Raw genomic sequence first — 27,230 nt, forward strand, 5'->3', positions numbered from 1 at the left:
TTCATGATAGGTCATGCCTATGTGATGAAGCCTCCATAAAAATCCCCAAAGTATGGGGTTGGGAGAGCTTCCAGGTCAGTGAATGCATCTTACATGCCTGGAGGGTGACACACCCCAACTCCAAGGGGATAGAAGCTCTTGGGCTCAGAACCCTTCCAGAGCTCGCCCTGTGTACCTCTCCATCTTGCTGTTCATTTGTATCTTTTGAAATGTCCTTTATCATAAATCAGCAGTAGTAAGTAAACTGTTTTCCTGGGTTCTGTGAGCTACTGTAGCAAGTTATTGAGCCGGAGGAGAGGGTCATGGGAACCTCTGATTTGTAGCCAAGCTGGACAGAAGTTGTGGGGACCTGGAGACCTACTCCTTGCAATTAGCATCTGAGGTGGGGGCAGTCTTGTGGGACTGAGCCCTTAACCTGTGGGACCTGGACTAACTCCACTGAGATTCAGACGTGAAGTGAGGGCTTCCCTGGTGGCACAGTGGTTAAGAATCTGCCTGCCAATTCAGGGGACACGGGTTCGAGCCCTGGTCCAGGAAGATCCCACATGCCGCGGAGCAACTAAGCCCGTGCGCCACAACTACTGAGCCTGCACTCTAGAGCCTGCGAGCCACAACTACTGAGCCCTCGTGCCACAACTACTGAAGCCCAAGCGCCTAGAGCCGGTGCTCCAAAACAAAGAGAAGCCACCGCAATGAGAAGCCCCCGCTCGCCGCAACTAGCGAAAGCCCGCGTGCAGCAACGAAGACCCAATGCAGCCAGAAATAAAATAAATAAATTAAAAAAAAAAAAGAAGTGAAGTGAATGGTAGGATACCCAGCTGGTGCCAAGAAAATCAGTCGGCATGGGAAAAAACCCACGCATCTGGAATCAGATGTATTGTGTGTGAGAGGAGAGGAAAACACAGTGCATTTTTCCTAGACAGACACAAAGAAGTAGCTGAACAGAACCTTGACGACAGAAGAAAAATTAAAAGGACAGAGGATACTTTGTTCTACTTTGTCATATAACAAAGACGACTCTCCTGGATTAACTTTAGTGAACAGAACTTGGAAGTTGGCACGAGAACTCACTCTGGGGAATTCCCTGGCGGTCCAGTGGTTAGGAGTCCGTGCTCTCACTGCCGAGGGCCCGATTTCAATCCCTGGTCGGGGAACTAAGATCCCACAAGCCGTATGGCACGGCCAAAAATGAAACAAAACAAAAAAACAAAAAACAAACTCTGTGTTATTTACGGTGTCTTGCGTGTTTGTATTAACTCTCCGGTAGGCTGTGGGTCATGCTCACTCCTGGTGAACTCCTTCTGTTGCTTTATCAAGTGTTGATTTAAAGTCCGTGCAGATATTCGATCTACGTAACTCTTTGGATCAAATGGCTCCCTCTAACTACAAGAGCCAAGAGAACGGTTTCGAGAGTGGGAGGTGTAAGCAGCTCGGCTTACATTCTGCTGAGTCAGCAGATTTCTTTCTTTCCATGTGGACCATAGGAGATGCGTGGTTGGAAGGATGGGTAGGCTTAGGAGCAGGTCTTCAGCACGTTGGGACAAATTCGATAGCATGCCAGGCATTGTAAAGGTTGGGAACCCTCGAGAAAAAGACCAACACATTCAAGTGTTAATGTGAAACCATACAAAGAGAGCTGAACCCCTGGTAGGAAGGCTGGAACTTAAAGCCTCATTCTTCCATTTACTGAGTAGGGGACCTTGGGTGGAGTAAGCCTTCAGAGCCACGTTGTAATGGCGCCCCTCCTAACTTCCTCAAGAAACAAGTGAGCCTGCACACGTTTGGAACCCGTAAAGCCCTATCGCACTGCCGTGCAGTCTTAAATAAGCACATGTGAAACCATGCAACTCAGACTGGGACTTGAACCCCAGGAGATCACACACCTGGTCTCAGGACTTAATGAAGCTCAGGTTCTTGATGTCTCATTGCAGAAAGAATTCAGTGAGAGACAAAGTGATAGGTAAGAAGTGGATTTATTTAGCGAGAAACACACTCCACAGATGGAGTGTGGGTCATCTCGGAAGGCAAGAGGCCCCAAAATACGGCATGGTTAGTTTTTATGGGCTGGATAATTTCATAGGCTAATGAGTGGGAAGATTATTACAATTATTTTGGGGAAGGGGCAGGGATTTCCAGGAATTGGGCCACTGCCCACTTTTTGACCTTTTATGGTTAGCCTCAGAACTGTCATGGCACTGGTGGGTATGTCATTTAGCTAATGTATTACAGTGAGCGTATAATGAGGCTCAAGGTCTACTGGAAGTCGAATCTTCCGCCATCTTGGACCTAGTTGGTTTTAACCAGTTTTTGTCACGTGCTATGGCTATGCCATTCTTTTTTTTTTTTTTTTAATTTATTTATTTATTTTTGGCTTTGTTGGGTCTTCGTTTCTGTGTGAGGGCTTTCTCTAGTTGTGGCAAGTGGGGGCCACTCTTCATCGCGGTGCGCGGGCCTCTCATTATCGCAGCCTCTCTTGTTGCGGAGCACAGGCTCCAGACGCGCAGGCTCAGTAGTTGTGGCTCACGGGCCCAGTTGCTCCGTGGCATGTGGGATCTTCCCAGACCAGGGCTCGAACCCGTGTCCCCTGCGTTGGCAGGCAGACTCTCAACCACTGCGCCACCAGGGAAGCCTTATGCCATTCTTTTAAAGGTTGTGCCCTGTCCCCTTCCTTCCAATATAGCACACGGGGCTATATTGTTTAGGGCTAGCTTGCCCTGGGGGTTGGATTTATTATAGCCCCCAAGGGCAAGGACTCATGATCCAAGACATGAGACTTATGTGTGTTATGTATTAGTAAGCTGAAAGTGATCCCATAATTGTTCCTCCCACCAAGGACAAGCACTCTGAGTGAATTTTGTAAAACAAACTTTAAGCCTGTCATCTCTATAAAACTCTTATTTGGGTAAACAGAGAGGCTTACAAAGGATTTCACAATAAAGTCAGTGCCAGTATCCAGAAAGATCTTTGTTGTCTATGTAAACTGCTCTGAGTAATAGGCTGCCCTCACAGCATCACAGAACTGGCTGCCCTCTGTCTAGGGTCCTTTCTTTGCAGAATATGACATTGTCAGGGCATCCAGAAGTGAACAGTTTCTGAGCTTCCGACTCACACTAATTGAAGTCACAAGAGAGAGGTGTATATAATAGAATACCAATTAAGATCAAATGATTAATTAAAACAGGATATCAATTAACTGATAGAAATATCAGTGGGGCAGATACTCCTGTCTGCTGATTGGCACATTCATTCCCTGAAGGCAAATCCATGAAGAAACCTCATTAAAATGCTCAGCTTCCCGGCAGAACTCAGGTCAGGATGAAGGAGGGTAGGAAGAGACTTGTGCCATTGAGCTCTGCCAGCCTGGGGCTTCCACCTTCAGCTGGGGGTGACCCCATCACACCTACCACTGGGGGCCCACTCCCTCCCCCCTGCCCTCCCGCCCTCCCTGGGAGGTTGCTAAATGAGTAGAGTAGGTCAGAGCCAGAATGTTTTTCAAAAGGAAACAGAAGATTAAAATACCAGAACACATTTATCTAGCAAGATTTGTTTCATAAAACTTTTGCTTTAGATACTAGCTAGCTAGCTAGCTAGCTGGCTAGATAGTAGATAGAGATAGATAGAATGTGATTATTGGTTCCTATGTGAAAATAATATGTTTCTTGCAGTGATTACTTTCTAAAACAAATGTATAAATGTTGCTTCTGTCATGACCCTGATAACTTTTATTTAATAAACACTGATTGAGTGCTTACTCTGTACCAACAACTCTTCTCGTAGGAATTACAGTGAGAGGGAGGAATCTGGGAGAGATTAACTGCAGGTAATAAGCAAAGAACAATACCCTTTTTCTGGTCCCAGTACATCTGATGACACAGTCACACTTCACACAGATATAGCTTTAGATGGGCTCATCTGGTTCCACTGCCCTGGGATGATGCCAAACCTTGGAGCTGGCCTGTTGCTGACATATGGTCTCTTAGATGTATCCTTTGCCTGGACGCCTGCTTTCAGCCACTGCCTGTCCAGTTTTCCCCTTACTGTCTCTTTCAGCTCCTCATGGTGTATGTTAGCGAAACACATTCTTCAAATAGCCCGAAACACATTCTTCAAATAGCCCTGGGGGATTTTTATTCTCTAGTGAAGTATCTAAAGACAGCTAGGCAAAATATCACATAAGTGTACAGTCCAAGGGCCTGAATGAAGGAGACTACTGAAGATGATAGCTGGAAGGGATCCTGGAAGTTATCTTTTTGAACTCCCTTATTTTTAGGTGAAGAAACTGAGATCCAAGAAAGCTGTGACTTGTTCAAGGTCAAAGTCATTCAGTAACAGATCTGGCACTAAAAATCTGGGTCTTCAGATGCTCTGTCCAGTACTCTGTCCCTCTGCCATGCAGCCTGTCTGTTATGGACAGAATGCTTGTCCCCCTTCTCCACCAAATTCATACTTGGAGGCCCTAACACCTAATGTGATGGTATTTGGAGGTGGGGCCTTTGGGAGATTATTAGAGTTAGATGATGTCATGAAGGTGGGGCCCTCATGATGGGATTAGTGGCCTTATAAGAAGAAAAATTGATCTTTCTTTCTCCATGTGCATGCACTGAAGAAAGGCCATGTGAGGATGCAGCAAGAAGGTGGTTGCCTGCAAGCCTGGAAGAAAGCTCTCACCAGGAACTGAATAAGCCAGCACTTTAACCCTGACTTCCAGCCTCCAAAACTATGAGAAATTAAACTTCTGTTGTTTAAATACACCCATCTATGGTATTTTCTTATGGCAGCCTGAGCAGACTAAGACACTGTCCAAAACAAAATCTGACTGAAGAGAATGCTTCTTTTCTGGTTGTTACGCACCATCATTTTGCTATTACATGGTTCCAGGAGATAACAGACGTGGGGAAATTAATGAAGACATTTTCATGATGAAACACTGAAGGAGTTCTATTATTCGTTTGGAGAACACTTTTTTTTAAAATAAAGTTATTTATTTATTTTTTTATTATTTAATTTTTGGTTGCATTAGGTCTTTGTTGTTGCGTGTGGCTTTCTCTAGTTGCGATGAGCAGAGGCTACTCTTCATTGCGGTGTGCGGGCTTCTCATTGTGGTGTCTTCTCTTGTTGCGGAGCTTGGGCTCTAGGCGTGTGGGCTTCAGTAGCTGTGGCTCATGGGCTCTAGAGCACAGGCTCAGTAGTTGTGGTGCACGGGCTTAGTTGCTCTGCGGCATGTGGGATCTTCCTGGACCAGGGATCAAACCTGTGTCCCCTGCATTGGCAGGCGGATTCTTAACCACTGCGCCACCAGGGAAGCCCCATTTTTTTTTTTTTTAAATGTAGATTTTGTCAGATTCTTCCGGCAGGTCTAACAATTTTTTTTTAAAGACTTTATTTTATTTTTTTTATTAACCCATTAACTTTAATTAATTAATTAATTTATTTATTTTATTTTTGGCTGTGTTGGGTCTTCGTTTTTTCTGTGCGAGGGCTTTCTCTAGTTGTGGCAAGCAGGGGCCACTCTTCATCGCGGTGCGCGGGCCTCTCACTGTCGCGGCCTCTCTTGTTGCGGAGCACAGGCTCCAGACGCGCAGGCTCAGTAATTGTGGCTCACGGGCCCAGTTGCTCCGCGGCATGTGGGATCTTCCCAGACCAGGGCTCAAACCTGTGTCCCCTGCATTAGCAGGCAGATTCTCAACCACTGCGCCACCAGGGAAGCCCGGAAGCCCCATTTTTAAAGCATCATTTCACGTATAGTCTTAATCAAGTCTCCAATCTAATCCGATTTCCTTCTTTCTTTCTTTCCTTATTTCATTCATTCATTCATTCATTCAACCAACAATGAGCCCTATTCTGAACCAGGCAGCATTCAAAGTGCTGGTGATATATCAGTGATTCTTAGAGACTAAGCCCCTGGCCTCATGGAACTTCATTACAACAGGGGTGGGGGGATGGGTGGTAGGCACCAAGATGCCCCCCTCAGATCCCCTACACCCCAAACTCTGTCTCGGGGGTCTGCCTCCAGGAAACCCAACTTGTCACAAGGACTATGTTATATAAGACTGTCAGTGAAGCGTTTTTGAAAACTAAGGTGATGTTTGAGCATTTGAGTAAAGACCTGGAGAATGTCAGGGAGAAAGTCCCAGAGATCTCAGGAAAGTGCATCCAGGGCAGAGGGAATGAAACCGAGCAGGACCCTGCAGTGCCCTCCCAGCTGCAAAGCCCCTCCTTCCACCCTCCCCACCCTGTTTCTTGTTTGTAGGAAAAGGCTTTAGTCTCCTAGGCCTTCCCTGAGTTCCAAAGAGCAGATTCAAGCAGTTACTAATTAAGGAAGTGAGGGAATGCAGAAACAAAGGAAAAGCAGTCAAGAAACAATGGTTCAATGATAAAACAGAGTCCTAGTTCTGCCTCAAGCGATAACTATCTGATACATATCTTTGAGTTGTTCTGCAGGAACTAAGCCCCCACCCATGTAGAGGATGGTGACTACGTGCTGACAACCCAGACTGGTCAGAACCAGAAGGCTGATGGTTGAGATTCCCGCAGCACCACCCTGTTATCTCACTACTAACCAATCAGAAGAAGGTCATGCACCCTGCAGCCCTTATCCCAAATGTTGTCTTTAAAAACTCTTCCCTGAAAACCATCAGGCAGTTTGGGTCTTTTGAGCACAAGCCACCTGTTCTCCTTGCTTGGCCCTGCAATAACCCTTTCTCTGCTCTAAACTCTGCTGTTTAGGTTTGTTTGGCCTCACTGTGGGTCGGGCACATGGACTTGGGTTCAAAAACACGAAGGCAAAGGCCCTGAGGCAGGGGTGTGTCTGGCAGGTTTCAGGAACAGCAAAGGGGCCAAAAGAGTAAATGGAGCAAATGGAAGAGAAGGGAGGCAGGAAATTAGATGCAAAAGGCATGAGGGGTTGGGGGTGGGGGAATGATACTGTCCCATTGTGTAGGCATATTTCACAAACAAGGAGTTGGGTTGATTACTGTGGAGAAAAGACTCTGGTTAGAAGTTGTGAGGTAAGAGATCTACAAAGCGGAAGGACATAGATCAAATGAATAAGAAAAAAACCAAATCTAAACACATTGCCCCACATTTTGTTGAAGGAGTCTCCCAGTCCAGGGCATTTAACAAAGGGTATTTCTATGGAAACAAAAAGAAAAACAAAAGATTAATGGTGGGAGCAGGCTATAATCCCAGTTTTTGAGTCCAAGGTGCAGCCAGTCAAGATTTCTAAACATTGTGAAACCATGTAACTCAGATTGGGACTTGAACCCACGGTCTTTTAACTGAGATCACACCTGGTCTCAGGACTTAATGAAGCTCAGGTTATTGATGTCTCATTGCAGAAAGAATTCAGTGAGAGACAAAGTGACGGTAAGAAGTGGATTTATTTAGAGAGAAACACACTCCACAGACAGAGTGTGGGCCATCTCAGAAGGCAGAAGTGGCCCCAGGGTATGGGGTTGTCAGTTTTTATAGGGGTGGGTAATTTCATAGGTTAATGAGTGGGAGGAATATTCCAGCTGTTTTGGGGAAGGGGTGGGGATTTCCAGGAATTGGGCCACGACCCACTTTTTGACCTTTTATGGTCAGCCTTGGAACTGTCATGGTAACTGTAGATGTGTCATATAGCATGTGCTAATGTATTACAGTGAGCATATAATGAGGCTCAAGGTCTACTGGAAGTCAAATCTTCCGCCATCTTGGACTTAGTTGGTTCTAACCAGTTTATGTCATTCTTTTAAAGGTTGTGCCCTGCCCCTTTCCTCCTGTTTCAATTGGACTCAGAACACCTTTAGATGGTGGGGTCAGGATGGCAGTGACAATCTGGCAGATTTCTTGGTTTGCAGTTTGGATGTTTTTTTGGTGATGGCATGGACATCAGTCATAATCATTTCCCAGAGCAGAAATTGGAAGACACAGCCCAGACTGTTGTGGTGATGATTTCTTGAGGTTTATATCAAGTCATCAAGCTTCAGCATGCAGGGCTTCAGAAAGAGGGCAACTTCAAGGCAACCTAGTGCACCAATAAGGATCTGGGTGGTCGAGTTTTAGTTTCTGGTGACACCAAGTCAGAAGGGTGGGAGAAAACTGGAAATTTAACTTGGTGTGTTGTAGCCTGATATTGAAGGAAACTCAAAGAACTGAGAATTTGGTAAGGAATGATAAAACGTGCACAATGGCAGGATTCAGTTCAGTTCACAGGTAGATAATTAAGCCTCAAAGGCAATGAACAGGACTAGAATCTGATCAGCCACAAGGATGGGTTACAGATTTCCACTGACAAATGAAATTTATCTCTGTAGTCACCCCCCACCCCCTTTTGGTCAAAGATAATCAAAGTAAGATTATTTTTGTTTGCAAAATAAGTCGTCTCATTAAATTTGGTCTTATTATTTACGTAAGTGCAGCAAGAATGGTAATTGACCACATAGACCCGTGAAAGGGAATGCTGCCTGCCATTCCAGTGAACAATGACCGCTGCCCACCATCAAGGCATCAGCCACCACAGCCATCCCTCCCCTGTCCCCCACCATGGTGTGCCCTGAGAGGAATTCAGGATGGAGAAAAACAGGATGCTGGCCCTAGACAGTTAAGATGCATATCAAAGGAATAATTTCAATGAGCCCATACTTTGAATCTTCTCATACATAGAAAAGCACTAAAATCATTAACTTGAGATATCTGTTTTTTGTGATTAGCAGTCATCTTTTGATGTTCGACTACATGGTTTCTTTGTTTTTGCCTCTCAGCAGAAGCTCCTATATATCCTGGCTCCTCCCTCACCTCTTTGGAACAGATCCTTAGAGCTATCTGAGAGGCTGTCTCCCGGGCTATTGTCCTCAGTAAGGTCCCCAAGTAAAACATAACTCACAACTTTTGGGTTGTGTGTTCTTCTTCAGTTGACACGCCTTTTAAAGTTTGCTTTGCTGGAACTTTTCATAAGGAATCTCAGATTGGGCTTTTAAGTGCCTCTCAATGGCAGGAAGCTAAGAACTTGCCACAATACTTCACCTGCAGTACCTATAGATTTGGGTGAATTCTTTTCTTTTCAAGTTTCCCAGAGTATCCTAAGGTTCCTGCACCAGCCAGGAAGTGGCCTTCCTCACTCACCTGTAAGCCTGGGAACTCCATAATCCAGGCTGGTGTTTCCAAGAGAGATTTGTAAGCACTGACTCCATAAACTCATCTTAGTTCCTTAAAAATGTCTTTCATGTCTGATTCTATGTATATCATTCTTAAATATGACATTCCAGTCAAAGCCTTGGCTATATAACTGCTGTTTCCAATTATGTCCTGTTATAGGGAGAAAGATTCTTATTACACTCATGTAAGTAATTATATTTCTATGAAAATAAGAATACTCAAAGACAGTTTCTGAATTCTGGAGGGAATCAGGCAGAGAGAAAGATAAATGTTTCATTTCTGTTTACAAAAGTATAATCTGTTAAATTGTCATGCGCTATAGATAACTTAAGAGAAAAGAGAAAGGAGTTCCTTGAATCCAGGGTACAGAACATTAAACAAACAGCACTGTTACAAACAAAAGCCATGATTCTCCTTCATCAGTTCATTTAGTTCCATGTAATTATTTCTTGTTCTGCTTGATCTTGGTCGGTGGTTTTATGAACTCATCAGCTTCTCCACTACGGTTCTGGCAATCTTTACTCAGTTCCAGGGTATGATCTCAAAGTTATTTAAGCAATGTTATCAGAAGCCTGTACCCCAGAGCATCTTATGTAGTCCTTTCCATAGATCTCCAAGACAGTCCCTGTCGGAGAGCAGAATTTGCCAACCCAAAATATGTCTCTTTGGCCTATTAAGCTGGTTATTTTCTCAGAAACAGCAGATGTGGGGAAAACTCTGAAAACCAAGTAGGAGTTACCCTTTTGCAAGAAACATCGACATTTGTAAGGGAAATCTCCCTTTGTAAGGGTGTCTCCCTCATTGTACCAAGAAGAGGAGGATGACCAAATCTCTAGAAACTTATCAATGGAAAAGGCAAAGACTTAAATCTGCATCACTACCTTACCCTTGTTTACTGTGCTTTTCCTGGTAGCCTCCCATAACTGACTCTCCATCCTCAACATCCTCTTCTGTCTTTAGCTGAGGATGGTATTTAAGGTGAGGGTTTCAGCCATTTTGGTGAGTTACTCAGTTTTTCTGGGTCTCTCCCATGTACAAATGTTATTAAACTTTTGTTTGATTTTCTCCTGTTAATCTATCTCATGTCAATTTAATTCTCTGCCAGCCACAAGAACCTAGAAGCATAGATGAAAATTTCCTCTGTGATACCCCTGTTGTTGAAGAAAAGCGCCTTGGCTGATAGCTAATTGGAAGAGCTTTCAGGAAGCATGAGAGTAAAACAATGATTGTTTGCAAATGACAAAAGACTTAAAATGGCCATGGGTAAAGATCTGATGAGACTTCACTATAAAAATAATGCATTTTCACAAGGAAATTTCGTTGTATTTGTGACATACATCATTTAAAAAAAATAACCGGAATTATGGCTGATAACATTATACTGTGGTTGTTGTCTGCTACCAGTGAAGGCAGTAACAGGACACGTCATGGACACTGACAAATTTCTAGGAATTTCATACAATTCCTGAAATATTTATATTAATAACATTTACCCATACATATATAACCTAGGGAAGGTTAAGCATCTCTCCATATTTGACAAAGCTTTTCATACAATTCAACATATCAAATAAACCTAATTATTTTTAACATTTCTCTTTTTACAGGGTGAAAGAGCAAACCCTTTGGAATTTTCCGGGGGAGCCTCTGGGAAATCTCAAAGTCAGTTTAAGAAAAGATTTCATTTAGGATTTGATTTTTCAAAAGGCAAAAATATCAAAGGTTGTTTGAAATGTCAAAAAGTTTGAACACTTGATTAAATATGTTCAGAGATCACTGTGAAACAATACTTAGTTATGTATTTAACCAAAGTGACAATAAAAAACTTCAAAAGTAAGTGTAGGAGGTAACGTAACTACAAGACAAACAGCTGTTTAGAAAGTGAAAAGACTTTCTTTTCTTAAATAATCAAGGACATGATAAAGACAACAGAGGAAATTATTCTAAGACACAGAATCTTTGCTTCCTAGGCAGATTACTTAAAAGGTTAAAACAAAACAAAAAAGTATTATAATCTCTTATTAAGAGCAGACCAATAGTCCATAAAAACGTGGTCATTTTAACAGAAAGAGAAAATTAAACTCTAGTTTTACATTTAGGTATATTAACACTAAAACTCATTTTTGAAAACCTTGTATGTAAACCCATCCATCCTTAGACAGCTTTGACCATGCAACATAAAATTCCTTTTCCACAAACACTACAACTTTTCATATCTATTCAAGTTTTGCCCTACTCTTTCTCCCTCTGGCACAGCCAGTCATTTTAAGACAAAATCGCTCTCCTTTTTTTTTCTTAACAAAAACACATCCTGTACTACTTGCATACTTTTCATACAAAATTGTTTCCCTTCACTCTTATTATTTCTAGTAGTTTCGTTTACATATATTGATTACAATTAAGTTTTGTCATTAGTAACTTTTACAGAAAACTAAGTAGAAAATTCTGAACTTAATTCAGAAAGCCAACATTCTGTAGCAGAATAGCAAAGTTTAGGAATATACCATCTCACAATTTTCATATGCTTCCTTGTAATACAATTCTTCACTGTGGCAAAAAGAACTTGTTTATTAATAGACCCGAATATCGTTCGTCTCTGTAAAAATAAGAAGCCAAAAGTATATAAACTTTAACTTATGTTTAATAATGAATATTTCAGGAATTTCTTGCATAGAAATGGTCTAGATTTTTAATGACTATCTATTGCTTAACTTAGTCTAACTCTAAGGTTGCAAGTTACCAGAAAGATTTTGGAAATTATTTTAAGGCAGACATATTCCAAAACATAACTATTGCTGAAAAGTCCATTTATAAAACTGTTATCCCAATTATATGCATTTAATATCTGTGTTCTTAACAATCATGCTTGGAGTATTTACAAAAATTTCGTAAGACATTAAACAAAGCCAGCCATCACCTCAAGTTATTTTCCTGTTAACTAATCTTACTACACATGCATGCTAGGCAAGTATCCAGAAGAAAAAGAAAATCACAAAAGCAAAAAACCTAAAAAATTTAAATACGTTTGTTTTTTTCATTTTTATTGCACCTTTACTTGTACTTTATTTATTTATTTTTTTTTTTTGTACTTTATCCTTTAAGTTGAATTTATATTTTTTTATAATTTTCAACATCTAGCAGATATAGTATAAATTCACTTGACAAGAAAACCCAAGTAGAATAAAATAAATGCTTAATGCTGATAACTCAGAAGACATACCTATTTTTATTAAACCAACAATACCAAAACAGTCTTATTTACCAAAGATTCACCCAAATTATTTGAACTTGAAAAACATATGGGTTAGTTCCAACACTTCTAGGACTATTAGGAATATTTTAACTCATATAAGTGCTTATTACCTCTCTACAAGTTAATTAGAATTAAGCTCCTTTTAAGGGATTTTACAAATGAATTTGGCAATACCATCCACAGGTAGGAAAATATCACCTATACATAAATACACACATAAACATACAGGCAAATGCAAATAGAGATCGTATGTCTTTTATTCTAAAATTTTAACCATGAGTCAGGCATAAACACAGTAATACAAAGTTCATTAGTTTTTACATAAAGTTTACATCTTATCTTTGCTTCACTTTATATTTCATCCAAATTGTGTTTCTGGCAAATGGGACAAGTTGAGGTTATCTGTTCAATATGAGGGTTAAAACTTCCCACCAATATTTAAGGGAGAGACTTTTAAGATTTTCTTTTGCCCTGACATATAATCTTATGGAGGCTGTGGACTAAGTTTTATTTTAGGCAAGGGACTAAGGAGCTATCTGGATAAAATCTCCAGTCTGTTTCCAATCAGCCTTTATACCTTCAGGTGGTTCCTTCTGGGGACCCCCGAGTCCCTCAAAAGCCCCTAATGGGGGCAGGGGGCCTAAAGCTCGAGTGACCATAGGGAGATGAGAGGCTGGAGAGGAAGGGAAAGGTCTGGCAGTGATGGGCAGAGGCATGGAGGAGGTAGGAGTCTGAAGGGGGACATAGCAAAGGAGCTTGAAGGGAACCTTGAAAGTGGTAGAAAGATTGAGGAGGAACGGAGATAATACGAAGGGAGAGGTCTTAGAGGAGCCAATTTGGGGAGGTCTAAGTTTCACAAAGGGGCCATCGAAGTTCCAAACTATCCTTTGCAAAATCATACCAATAAGAAGCCAATAAGTTAGGGCCATACTGGTGAAGCATGTGGTCAGCAGAAGGGGTGAGGGTTTCAGTCGACTGAGAAGTGACAGAGACAAGGGTCTCCAAAAAAGTTAGGAAGAACTTCCAGTCCAAGAATTACATTCCAAACAAATAAGCCTGGGAGTCTAACTCAACTTCAAAGAGTATACTTATTCCAATAAGCTCTTTTTAATGGCTTAAATGTGGATGCAAGAGGCACCCCCAAAGAGGGTGCAGAAGATGCAGCCTCCATATCCAAAGATAGCCAAGGAGAAAGAAATCAAAGACCCCCACTGCTTCAGGCAGTAAGAGTGCTATTTAGGTATTCATGTCTCCAATCTCCTATAAAAGGGACACACCTCTGATCACAGACCTACTCATCCATGGTACTGGGCAGGTAATACCGAGACGGGAATCTTAGCACTACACAGGCAATGGGAAAATAGACGACAAGGGTCTTTACAGGCTGAGATCCTTTAGGATTCAGACTCAGACAAACCTCCTGAGAGCAAGCAACAATTGGTAGAAACTGTTGCTTGTGTATCTCAAGTCTCAGCCCCTAAACTGATGACTGGTTGCCTCTAAGGACAAACCCAACAATCTGCACACACACCCTTCCCCCCGGCAGGTAGATGCTCTCTGGATCCAAGCCAGGCTCTCAGGATGTAAAGTTAAGTCAGAAGGAGAACCCCACCCAGTTTCACTGGTGATCCACATCACAGTTTGTCTAAGTGGACACCAGTCTGGTAAAAACCATAAATTCACTTTTCTGTGAGACCAGCTCAAACAACAGGCTTCTAGGACCTATGCTTGTGTTCCACCCACTGATTCTTCTCCTTATGAGAAACAAAAACACAAAAGACAGAAATAGGTGGACAGGACACGATGGCTATTTATAACAAGAGTCATAATGCCCAAAGATCTAGTTCTAATCAAAAAGTTTTCTCCTTTAGAAAACTCTAATTCAAAAAGATACATGCACCCCAATGTTCACAGCAACACTATTTACAATAGCCAAGATATGGAAGCAACCTAAATGCCCATCTACAGATGAATGGATAAAGAAGATGTGGTACACTGGCACAAACACAGAAATATAGATCAATGGAACAGAATAGAAAGCCCAGAGATAAAGCCATGCACATATAGTCACCTTATCTTTGATAAAGGAGGCGAGAATATACAGTGGAGAAAAGACAGCCTCTTCAATAAGTAGTGCTGGGAAAACTGGACAGCTACACATAAAAGAATGAAATTAGAACACTTCCTAACACCACACACAAAAATAAACTCAAAATGGATTAAAGACCTAAATGTAAGGCCAGACACTATAAAACTCTTACAGGAAAACACAGGAAGAACCCTCTTTGACATAAATCACAGCAAGATCCTTTTTGACCCACCTCCTAGAGAAATGGAAATAAAAACAAAAATAAACAAATGGGACCTAATGAAACTTAAAAGCTTTTGCACAGCAAAGGAAACCATAAACAAGACGAAAAGACAACCCTCAGAATGGGAGAAAATATTTGCAAACGAATCGACAGACAAAGGATTAATCTCCAAAATATATAAATAGCTCATGCAGCTCAATATTAAAAAAACAAACAACCCAATCCAAAAATGGGCAGAAGACCTAAATAGACATTTCTCCAAAGAAGACATACAGATGGCCAAGAAGCACATGAAAAGCTGCTCAACATCACTAATTATTAGAGAAATGCAAATCAAAACTACAATGAGGTATCACCTCACACCAGTCAGAATGGCCATCATCAAAAAAATCTACAAACAATAAATGCTGGAGAGGGTTTGGAGAAAAGGGAACCCTCTTGCACTGTTGGTGGGAATGTAAATTGATACAGCCACTATGGAGAACAGTATGGAGGTTCCTTAAAAAACTAAAAAGAGAATTACCATATGATCCAGCAATCCCACTACTGGGCATATACCCAGAGAAAACCACAATTCAAAGAGACACATGCAGGCTTCCCTGGTGGCGCAGTGGTTGAGAATCTGCCTGCCAATGCAGGGGACATGGGTTCAATCCCTGGTCTGGGATGATCTCACGTGCCGCGGAGCAACTAGGCCCGTGAGCCACAACTACTGAGCCTGCGCGTCTGGAGCCTGTGCTCTACAACAAGAGAGGCCGCAATAGTGAGAGGCCCGCGCACCATGATGAAGAGTGGTCCCCGCTCGCCGCAGCTGGAGAAGGCCCTCACACAGAAACGAAGACCCAACACAGCCAAAAATAAAAAATAAAAAATTAATTAAAAAATAAAATAAAAATAAATAAATAAATTAATTAATTAATTAATTTTTTAAAAAAAGACAAATGCACCCCAATGTTCATTGCAGCACTATTTACAATAGCCAGGTCATGGAAGCAACCTAAATGCCCATCGACAGACGAATGGATAAAGAAGATGTGGTACATATATACAATGGAATATTACTGAACCATAAAAAAGAACGAAATTTGGTCATTTGTTGAGACGTGGATGGATCTAGAGACTGTCATACAGAGTGAAGTAAGTCAGAAAGAGAAAAACAAATATCGTATATTAACACATATATGTGGAACCTAGAAAAATGGTACAGATGAACCGGTTTGCAGGGCAGAAATTAAGACACAGATGTAGAGAACAAACGTATGGTGACCAAGGGGGGAAAGCCGTGGGGGGGTGGGGCGGTGGTGGTGGGGGTGGTTGTGTGATGAATTGGGTGATTGGGATTGACATGTATACACTGATGTGTATAAAACTGATGACTAATAAGAACCTGCTGTATAAAAAAATAAATAAAATAAAATTGAAAAAAAAAAAAAAGAATTATATAGTGGGACTTCCCTGATGGCTCAGTGGTTAAGAATCCGCCTGCCAATGCAGGGGACACGGGCTCGATCCCTGGTCCAGGAAGATCCCACATGCTGCTGAGCAACTGAGTCCGTGCGCCACAGCTACTGAGCCTGCGCTCTAGAGCCTGCGAGCCACAACTTTTGAGCTTGAGAGTTGCAACTACTGAAGCCCGCGTGCCAAGAGCCCATGCTCCACAACAAGAGAAGCCACCGCAATGATAAGCTCGCACACCGCGACTAAGAGTAGCCCCCACTTGCTGCAACTAGAGAAAGCCCACACGCAGCAATGAAGACCCAATGCAGCCAAAAATTAAAAAGTAAATAAAATAAATTAATTAATTTAAAAAAAAGAATTATATAGTGTTCAGGAAGGTTTTATTTATTTATTTTATTATTTTTTTTATTATGGAAAATTTCAAACAGACACAAAAGTGGAAGGAGTAGTGTAATAAATCCCCACGAATCCATCATTTAGCTTCAAGAATTATCAACACATGGCCAGTCTCATCTCATCTGTGTCATTCTCTTGTCCCCTCTCCATTTTTTTTTTAAACAGTAGGTCCTTGTTGTTTATTTATTTTAAATATAGCAATGTGTATATGTCAATCCCAAACTTCCTAACTATCCCTCCCCCTGCAGGTAAGGAAGGTTTTATTTATTAAGTCAGACAATTATTTAATGAAATCAGATATATATTAAATTTATAGGTGCAGTATAGAAAGTCCTAAAACATTTGATTATGCTTATAAATAGGACCATTTTAATTAATGATCTCTTTTAAAAAAATTGCCAAATTTGTTAGATTTATAAGAATAGAATGTGTAAGCTAAACTTAAAAGCATAAGGAAACATTAAAGTGTACTTTAAGATACTGAATATTAATATTAAAATTTAACCTTTTCCTGCATAAAAAACTACCCTGAGGACAACCCCAAACTCATATTTCACATAGGTTGTTGTGAAAATCAAAAGCAATAACCACCATGAAAGAATTCTGAAAACTCAAACATGTACTGCAAACAAAAAGAGTGATGGAGACAGCAGTTGGCTCTCCAGCACCCATTCTATTCCTCCATTTGACCATGGCTATGCCACCCCCTTGGAAATGATCAATGAGCAAAAAGCCTGTTGTCGTGTCTGCAAGTGATGCCGGGGATTTCTGTGGCCATCTGGTGAGAGGACCCAACCCCTGGATTAAGCCCACGCAATGTGGAGGGAAGGGCAGAGAAACAGAAGGAAGCAGAAGCACCACCTGCAGATCAGGCCCAGTGCAAACCTATCGCAGATTTCTTTTTATGAAAAATAACACATTTCTTCATTGTTTAAACGGATCTGGATGGTAGTTTTCTATTATTTGCAGCCCAAAGCATCTCATGGACATAAGAGGTTATTAAAATCCGCAGGGCAGTGTTTCCAACATTTCAACAAGTAAGTATCAGAGCTGATTGGATTCCACTTACTAGCCTTGGGACCTTGGGTTGCTTGACCCCTGAGCTTCACTCTTCTACAGGGTTGTTGCAAATAGGAAGTAAAACAGGTTAGATTTTATTGTCGATTTCTTTAACTATAAGATGAGGATATTATTAGTATCTAGCTAATCATCAGGGAAATGCAAATCAGAACCACAGTGCCCTATCACATCACACCTGTTAGAATGGCTATTTGTCAAAAAGAAAAACAACAGATAGTGTTGACGAAACCCTTGCACACAAGTGGTGAGACTACAAAAGAAATTGGAACCCTTGCACACAAGTGGTGAGACTACAAAATGGTCCAATAGCTGTGGAAAACAGTATGAAAGTTCCTCAGAAAAATAAAAACTAGGACTACTATATGATCCAGCAATCCCACTTCCTGGTATATATCCAAAAAAAACCGAAGTCAGAATTAGCATTCCCATGTTCACTGCAGCACTAATCACAATAGCTAAGATGTGGAAAAAACCTAAATGTCCATCAACAGATGAATGGATAAAGAAAATGTGGTTTATATACACAATGGAACGTTATTCAGTCTTAAAAAAAAGAAGAAGAAAAAATCCTGTCATTTGAGACAACATGGATAAACCTGGGGGCTATTATGCTAAGCGAAATAAATCAGACACAGAAAGACAAATACTGCATGATCTCACTCATATGCAGAATCTTAAAAAGTAAAGCTCATAGAAGCAGAGAGTAGAATGGTGGTTGCCAGGGGCTGGGGAGAGGGGGAAATGGGGAGATGTTGGTCAAAGGGTACAAAGTTTCAGTCAAGCAGTATAAATACATTCTGGAGATCTAACGTACAGCATAATGACTACAGTTAATAATACTGTGTTGAATACTTGAAATTTGCTAACAGAATAGATCTCATCACACACACACAAGGTAACTATAGGAGATGATGTATTAGCTGGACTGTAGGAATCATTTCACCATGTATACATATATCAGAGCATCACCTTGTACACTGTAAATATATACAATTTTTATCTGTCAATTATACCTCAGTAAAGCTGGGGAAGAAACAAGATCTTAGAACAGTGGCTGGTACATAGCCATTCTATTACTGTTATTTCCAGAATACCAAAATGGAAAGACCCTAAGACGGTATGTTCCAGCAGTTGGGCCTAAAGGTGCCTTTTTAAAGCCTTGGCCATTCCCTCCCCCACTCCCTCTCACTTATCTCCACGGACAGATCTGCAGTGGGGAATCTGGAGAATATATGGGTCTTTGGAATACCAGTAACCTTGGAACTATTCCCCCAGGGGATTCTGCAGGTTTAAACGAGAGAAGATGGAGTTCTCTAAGTAGTTTGTATTTGTCCTTCATTACTCCTGGCAACGCTTATTGACTGAACCCTACATTCACAAACTCACCGTCCAGCGGAAGCAGAGACGCGTCCAGGGAGAAGTTCGTTAACTCCAGGTGCATTGATGGAATTCGGCTGAGTGCATAACGGGGCACCGAGGAGAGAGGGTTTTCTTCCTGGGGAAGTCCGGAAGTGACTCAGAGGTGAGGTGATGCCTGGAACCGCTGTGGAATGTGGAGCAGGAGCTTGAGAGGTGGATGCGAAGTCGGGGAGGGGCAGCGGACGGGTTCGGGCAGAGGAGGCGGGATTGAAGGCTTTCAACGCTGGCTGCACATGAGAGCCACCTGGGGAAGTTCTAACACAAGCCCGTGCTTGGGGTTAAATTGACTCCAGGAGGGTGGGCCCAGTCATTATGTTTACTTTTTTTTTTCACGTGATTCTCACTTGTAGCCAGGCTTAAGAAACAACCATCTAAGCCAGGATTTTAAATAGGAGTGGGCATGATGTGAGGCTGGAGAGCATTTAAGGAGAGACAGGTTTGGGGTGGTAAGACTGGCAGAAGTCCCATCACGGACAATGGTAAAGCATGTGCAGGGAGCTTTCTTCCTGATTTAAAAAAAAGAAACACCACTGGTCAAGAGGGAGCTGCTTTCCTGGAGATGGGAGGGTCAGCAACTCCAGGAGACACTTCATTTATTGAAGGAGTAAATAATCCAGAAGCCGAGTCTTTATAAATTGGATGATTTTTAGGGCTCTCTTTAGAATCTTTAGCAGTTTCTCCATTCTTCCAAATTCCCAATCAAAAGTCTGGCCAGCTTTTCTATGATAGTGATCACTGAACAGTATACAGAATTTTGTTTATTCTACTTTCTCAACAACCCCTAACCCTGCATGAGGCTCTAGCTACTCCTGATTTCAGCAGATTTCAAAGGTCTCTGAGTAAGTAATATTCTCCTTTTGTTAACATTCCCCAAATCTTCCTCAGGAGAAATCAGCGCTTCTGGCACCTTGATTTTGGACTTCCAGCTTCCAGACTTGTGAGAAAATAAGTTCGTGTCGTTTAAGCTGAGGCAGGAGATAGACGGGCCCCAAGCTGAGCAGATATGAGTTTGTCCCCTGTGGACAGAAACTCCATAATAGCAGGATAATTGAGGAGGCCGGGCCCTGCCCAGATAAAAGATAAGACACCACATATTTCTCATTCTCGAAGTCAAGGAGACCTTCCCGACTATAAAGCTCCTTGGAGGCCAAAAGCAGAGTGATGTCAATCTACCCATAGGCCTCTTTGCTGGAATCCATCTTGGCTAAGAGATGCACGTGCACACATGGGAGGTTCTTGAAATCTACCAAATACGGACTCAGAACCAAGCAAATCAGAACGATTGGCCAAAGGAAACCCGGAAGAAATGCCCCATACAAGTAATTTAAACTACCATGGGGGCGCAACTCTCTCTCTGAGTCCGCCCATGTGTCTACCCAGACGTACTCTTCTTCCTCCTAATAAACACTTTACTTGTTTCATGACTTTCTGTCTTTGTGGGAATTCTTTTTTCTGCAAAGCCGTAGGGCCAGGACCTTGCCACTGACCACTGGTGTAGTGGCTAGGATTCAGCGCTCTCACCGCCGCAACCCGACCTCAATCACTGGCCGGGAACCAAAACCCTGCTTCAAGCGCTGCAGGCCGAGGCCACCCGAGATCAAAGCCACAGAAAAACAAAAAAACAAAAAAATTCCCCAAATCTCCTAGGTCTAGTGTGTAATGTGTGAAAGGAGTTGGGCTTTCCAAGTGCTTGGCAGACCTCCTGTCTAATTAATATTTTAGTACTTTCAGTAGCCCTTCAAAATTGGCAGTTCTCTCTCTAAAGATTCATTCAAGTACATGTGATAATTCGAAATTAAAATGCTGCCAGACTTTGCGTTTGCGTTTGTAAATTTGATAGTACAATACCAACAAATGGATTTTGTCAGCCACGAATGGATAAACACAGCTGTTTTCTTTGCTCATGAGAAGGATAGGAAACAAAAATTATAGGGTAGCCTATGGGCATATGATTTGAATTATTATACAGACTCTACTTAAAATCTAAATAAATCAATTACACTTTATTGAGTTAAATAAAATACATTACACTCTGTGGTATAAAGATCAAAGGTTTTAAAGTAAGTGGTCCTAATAACTTCCTGGAATAGTCAATATTGTTTGATAAAAGAAGTGCCCAAAGCTATTTATTTTATTTATTTTATTTTGTTTATTTATTTTTGGCTGCGTTGGGTCTTCGTTGCTGTGTGTGGGCTTTCTCTAGTTGCGGCAAGCGGGGGCTACTCTTCATTGTGGTGCGCAGGCTTCTCATTGTGGTGGCTTCTCTTGTTGCGGAGCATGGGCTCTAGGGTGGATGGGCTTCAGTGATTGTGGCTCACGGGCTTAGTTGCTCCACGGCATGTGGGATCTTCCCAGACCAGGGCTCGAACCCGTGTCTCCTGCATTGGCAGGTGGATTCTTAACCACTGTGTCACCAGGGAAGCCCAAGCTATTTATTTTAAGTCTTTTATTGAGTAAAGAGAAAAACCCACAGAGCTCTGTAATTCACAAAATCTTAAGGCATTCTCTATTTTGTTTTGTATTTACTACTACTCAATTCATACAAAAAGGAGAGTATCTTCAAAATTTAATCTGTAAACCTAGTGGGAAAATCTCTCCTGATTAAGTAGCAGATAGATAAATTTGCGTACAGTAATTAGAAATAGTCCCTGGAAGCAGTAAGTCCAAAAGAGGAGTGAAACGTATACTAAACACACATTCTTTTCAGTTCTGTCTTCATATACTGCACTATTTTCTAATTTCAGCTTAGTAGGAAATCAGCTTATTCAGTAAGATATTAGCAACTCATACCTATTCATTTTTTTTAACATCTTTATTGGAGTATAATTGCTTTACAATGGTGTGTTAGTTTCTGCTGTATAACAAAGTGAGTCAGCTATACGTATACATATATCCCCATATCCCCTCCCTCTGCGTCTCCCTCCCACCCTCCCTATCCCACCCCTCTAGGTGGTCACAAAGCACGGAGCTGATCTCCCTGTGCTATGCGGCTGCTTCCCACTAGCTATCTATTTTACATTTGATTGCCTATTCATTTTTACATTTATGTTTCCTAATTTTTTTGTTTTGTTTTGTTTTGTTTTTTTGGCCACACTGCGTGGCATGCAGGATCTTAGTTCCCTAACCAGGGATTGAACCTGTGTCCCCTGCAGTTGAAGTGCAGAGTCTTAACCACTGGACCACCAGGGAAGTCCCTTTAATGTGTTTATTTGACTTTTATCTGTATAAGATGAGGGTGGTCTTTCATTTATTCATTTGTTCATTTATTTATTCTTCCATTTATCCATTGAAGGTTTTCTTGCTTTCCAGGACTATGAGACACATGATCAAGTTAAAGTCCTGTCTTGGATCACATCACAATTTATCAGGGAAGACAGACATGTAAATAAATAATGATAGGGAAGTATGGTAAGGACTATAGAAAAGATATGTTCAAAGAACTACTAAATTACTGGGAAAGAGTTGGCATTTAAAAACCAGTGTCTCTGGGTTCTTCTAGAGGAGATGATGTTAGGACTAGTCTTTGAAGGAGTAGGTCCTACTTCTTAGGCAGGTCCTATACTCTTACAGAGATATGCTGAAATGTCTTCCAAATCTCTATCCTCAGACCGGATCTCTTCCCTGGGCTTCAGGCTTGTCACTATATATAAATGCCTACTGGATGCCTACATCTAGATGTTCCACAGGCATCTCAAAGTCCAGAACTAGACTTATTTCTCTGACACAAACCTACTTTTCCTCCACACTGTCTGTCTCAGTCAGGGTATCATTATTCATCCAGTCCCCCAAGCTCCAAACTGTTGGGTTATCTTTGTGTTCTGGTTATCTATTGCTGTGTAACAAACCTCCGCAAAACTTAGTGGCATAACAATTTATTACTATCTTCCGCAGTTCTGTGGGTTAACTGGGCTCAGGCGGGTACTACTTGTGGGTTCTCTTAGGTGAAGTCAGATATTGACTGAGACTGCAGTCATCTGGTGGCTCTATTGGACTAGACACCCAAGATACCTCCCGCGTGTGGCTGCAGGTGGTGTGGCTATTAGTCGTGAGCTCAGCTGGGTGGCTTGGACTTCTCCAGTATGAGAGCTGGGTTCTCATTCCAAGAGACCCAGGCAAACCTTCCTCTGATCTAGCCTTGGAAATCAGGTAGTGTCATTTCTACCTCATTCCATCAGTTTTAATGGACCATCCCAGAATCCATGTGGGACTACACTACTGGGGGTGTGATTCATTAGGCGCCATCTTTAGAGACTGGTTACCACATCTTGACTTTTCCTCTGCCTCCATTTACTTTCAGTCTTCTCTAATTGCTGTTCTCCATCCCAATTATTAATTTCCTAGTCCTGCTTCTTGTCATCTCCTACTTAGAGTATTGCAGTAGCAACCTTCCCTCCCCCACCTCAACTCCTCTCCCTAATTTCTATCTTGGCTCCTCTTCTATTCATACAAGTTATCCTTCCCAAAGAAGACGAGCAATCTTTTTTAAAAAGAAAACTTTACATTGGACTTCCCTGGTGGTGCAGTGGTTAAGAATCCATCTACCAATGCAGGAGATAAAGGTTTGATCCCTGGTCCAGGAAGATCCCACGTGCAGTGGAGCAACTAAGCCTGTGCGCCACAACTACTGAGCCTGCGCTCTAGAGTCCGTGAGCCACAACTACTGAGCCCACGTGCCACAACTGCTGAAGCCTGTGCACCTAGAGCCTGTGCTCCGCAACAAAGAGAAGCCACCTCAATGAGAAGGCCGTGCACCGCAACAAAGAGTAGCCCCCGCGCACCGCAACTAGAGAAAGCCCGCACGTAGCAGCAAAGATCTAACGCAGCCAAAAATAAATAAATAAATAAATAAACAACTTTACATTGAAAAAGTGCAATATGTATATAGAAAAGTGCATAAAATATAAATGTACAGCTTAAGACATTAGTATAAAGCACACTTTCTATAATTACAAGAAATAAAATACATAAAATACTGCAAACACCCCCAGAAACCCCCTCATATCTCTTGTCCTCCCGCCAGAAGTAACTGCTTTCTTGACTTTTATGGAAACCATTTCCTTGCTTTGTTTTATACTTTATTATACATTATTATACTATATTATTTAGGGATAAATACCATCTAAGTATTTATCCCTAAATAATATAGTTTACATTTGCCTGCTTTAAAATTATATATATATGGAATCACACCATGTATAGTCTTTTGTGTCTGGCTTGTTCACCCTAAAGTAGATAATTCTAATAGATTCATTCACCTCATGCCTGTATCTGTAGTTTATTCATTCATTGATGTATAGTATTCCATGGTATGAATATGCCACATTTTATTTCTTTAACAATTCAACTGTTAATAGAAATTGGGTAACCTGAGTCCCTCTGCTTTATTCTTATTTTTCAAAATCGTTTCAGCAATTCTAGCTCCTTTGCCTTTCCATATAAATTTTAGACTGATCTTGTCTATATGTACAAAAATCATACTGAGATTTTGATAAGAATTGTGTTACATCTGTGTATCAATTCGAGAAGAACTAAGGCTTGTACTATGGTGAGTGTTCCAATCCATGAACACAGTATGTGTTCTAGAGTGTTTGACTGAACCAGAGTGGTTGTTTTCTAAAAGTGTTCTGTCTTCTGAGGCGACTCCTTACCTGATCCTTTGACTGGAAAGAACAGGCTTTTGTTGCTGTTGCTGTTTTTGTCTGTGTCTGTTGGTACTTCTGCCTTGGTAGCTTCTTCAGCTCCAAGTCTTGGCTATGTGAGGGAAAAAGCAAACCAGGGAACTCACCACCTGTTGTTCCTTGTGTCTCGAGGTCCCTAAGTGGTCCACCTTCTCCTCTCCACTTCTGAGTTTTCTTGTATGTTTTATATATAATGTCCAGGGTTTTGGATTCTACTTAATGAGAGAATAGGTAAAAGTACCTCTGCTCCATATTCCCCAAAGTGATTATTTCTCTCCCATATGTTAGCATGTATTCCAAGTGTTCTCTAAATATATTGGTAGTAATATGAATTCCATTTTACAGATCTAATAATACTGGTAGGTATCTGTTGATGCAAATAATCAGTAAACAATAGGAATAGAAAAGAGCTTTATTCGAGCCAAACTGAGGACTACAGTGTGGGAAACAGATTAAGAAGCACTTGAATCATGTTCCTCCAGACCACAAAATGAGAGAGGATATGTAGGTAAAACACACAAAGTTACATAAGCTGTTTGTCAAGAATTAGGATTGGAGCTGGCAAGAAGTTAAGGGCACTCGTTAAGCAAGGATTAGTTGGGATCCAGTTGCATAGTTACAAGGGGAGACCTTGAGACCATAAGTTTGCAGCTGGCAGCTGCTAGCAGATATTGTTTTGAAAACGGCTGGTGGTGTCCTTGAATTTGATACAGTTCAGAAAATTCAAGTTCCCAGTGATGCAGGAATGTGTCTGAAACTACACCCACAATGGCTACTTAGCTCCATTTTGGATGCCTGAACCATAGTTACTCCATTTTGATTTTTAAAACATTCTTTTCTTTAATGGTTAAAGCAGATGTACAATGTGTGCTTGACAGGCCATAACACAGGCTGTTCTAGTGAACAGAAAGTTTAAGCCAAGTCTGGGATAAGCCAGAATGACTTCCCCATACCTCAATATGTGAAAATTTCTTCCATCATGTCCTAAGAGAACCTTCTAAATCGACACTCGTGACCTTGTATAACTGGAGAAAAAAGTTAGGCTGGACCAACACAAATTTGAACATAATTCTACCCTCTCACCCTTGACCCCTGGCTGACCTTGCACTCTTCAGTTGCACCGTCACCATTTCCCTTTCCTTCCTTCCTTCTCTGTCTCTTCTCTTTTCCTTTATCTCTTCTTTCCCAGGTTTCACTGTGGTTGTTTTAAAAACCATGCCTGTGGCAGATATACTCTCAGATACTTTTTAGAGGGCTTAAACGACACACAGCATTTATCAGTGAACTCTGGAGATTTGTTCATGCATGGCAGATAGATGCTTATTTTTGTAGCTCAAAGGAAAGTTGTAAAAACTTCTAGAGATTATTAGAATTTTCTTATGGGAGTAGTGCAAGTTAGTTGTGTGTGATAACTTTCAAAGCACTGAAGGTTGTCAAGTCTGAAACTGTATTTCAGTTGTATCCCAATGTAATGCCTTTGAATTCATCACTGATTGTTGCTAAGTGTCATTTTTCCTTTCTGTAAACAGACATATTCCTACCAACTGTGTTCACGGAAGTCTGGGAAGCTAAATGCAAAATAACATGGGTGATAATCAACACATATTTTTGCCTGAAGCAATATCAAGATAAAGTATGGTACTCTGCCCTTTTTGAAGGAGTAGCAAGTAGCTGTTAGGATGAACTCTACTAGATCAGAGAGAAAATCTACAATGAGATTTTAACCTGAGAAATCTGTTAAACAGATCAGTGCATGATCTGTTTTTCCTTTTAACCTGGGTTTTCTGGGAGCTGCCCTATCATTCACTGTTCAAGTCTCAGGACACAATGTAGTGAGTGAAGTATCCATTGTGTCTTCAACTATATCAGTTAAATCACAGAAGATGGCCACATTAGGGCAAATTTTCTGAAATTAAATGAGGGCCTGAAACCCAATGCAAATGGAAGGTGGGTCTTGATGGTCCTTAGCAGCATAAGTAAATCTGGTTAATTGTTAAACTTCCAAAGTTATCATAGAATTAAATCAACAGGCTGATAAATGCAAAACATCAAACACTTAAAGATGAAAGGAACCTCTCTGTTGAGCTAAATACAAGGAAATACATAAAGATTGATAATCTTACATCATTTAATTCTGACCTTCAAATCTACCCCTCACCATATTTTTATGTACAACTGACAAAAAATGTAAAAGATTGGTAATGCCTAGTGTTGGTAAGGGTAGGAAGAAATAGGCACTTGAACACAGCCTTGGTTGAAAGATAAATTGGTAAACCTTTAGGAAGAGTAATTTCAGAGTCTACCAAAATTTAAAATGCACTTATCATTTGATCTGGTAATTCTACTACTGGAAATTTACCTATGGGATATATTATATTTGCAAAAGTCTGCTTCTTTATATGCATAGAGAGATGTTCATTACAGCATGAATTGCAATGACATATTCTGGCAATAACCCAGAAACCTATTAGTAGGAGACTGATTAAATAAATTATG

The 27,230-nt window shown here is 41.2% G+C and overlaps 1 long non-coding RNA gene across 1 annotated transcript in view; it reads right to left on the reverse strand.

The window, feature by feature from the left end:
• Positions 1-19,166, reverse strand: part of LOC132347863 (uncharacterized) — a 39,411-nt gene extending 20,245 nt beyond the window's left edge. The window contains exon 1 of the long non-coding RNA XR_009497307.1: positions 19,024-19,166. This is a non-coding gene — a long non-coding RNA (uncharacterized LOC132347863). The remainder of the gene's footprint in view (positions 1-19,023) is intronic.
• Positions 19,167-27,230: the final 8,064 nt, after the last annotated feature.

This window comes from Balaenoptera ricei, chromosome 14 (assembly GCF_028023285.1).
Source record: "Balaenoptera ricei isolate mBalRic1 chromosome 14, mBalRic1.hap2, whole genome shotgun sequence".
Classification (NCBI taxonomy): Eukaryota; Metazoa; Chordata; class Mammalia; order Artiodactyla; family Balaenopteridae; genus Balaenoptera; species Balaenoptera ricei.